The sequence below is a fragment of the Arachis duranensis genome, chromosome 6 (genome assembly GCF_000817695.3).
Source record: "Arachis duranensis cultivar V14167 chromosome 6, aradu.V14167.gnm2.J7QH, whole genome shotgun sequence".
NCBI lineage: Eukaryota > Viridiplantae > Streptophyta > Magnoliopsida > Fabales > Fabaceae > Arachis > Arachis duranensis.
The window spans coordinates 73,824,453-73,825,039 of record NC_029777.3 but is presented as its reverse complement, the minus strand read 5'-3'; positions in this window follow the sequence as shown (position 1 = coordinate 73,825,039).

The window sequence follows — 587 nt, the reverse complement described above, 5'->3', positions numbered from 1 at the left end:
TAATTAATACTGATCTTCATAGATGTTTTTGGAATTCATTGCATATTCTCTTCTTTTTATCTTATTTGATTTTCATTTGCTTGGGGACAAGTAACAATTTAAGTTTGGTGTTGTGATGAGCGGATAATTTATACGCTTTTTGGCATTGTTTTTAGTATGTTTTAGTTAGTTTTTATTATATTTTTATTAGTTTTTAGTTAAAATTCACTTTTCTGGACTTTACTATGAGTTTGTGTGTTTTTCTGTGATTTCAGGTATTTTCTAGCTGAAATTGAGGGACCAGAGCAAAAATCTGATTCAGAGGCTGAAAAGGACTACAGATGCTGTTGGATTCTGACCTCCCTGCACTCGAAGTGGATTTTCTGGAGCTACAGAAGCCCAATTGGCGCGCTCTCAATTGCATTGGAAAGTAGACATCCTGGGCTTTCCAGCAATATATAATAGTCCATACTTTTCCTGAGATTTGATGGCCCAAACTGGCATTCCAAATTAGCTCAAGACTGCCCGGCGTTAAACGCCGGAACTGGCACAAAAATGGGAGTTAAACGCTCAAACTAGCACAAAAGCTGGCGTTTAACTCCAAGAAA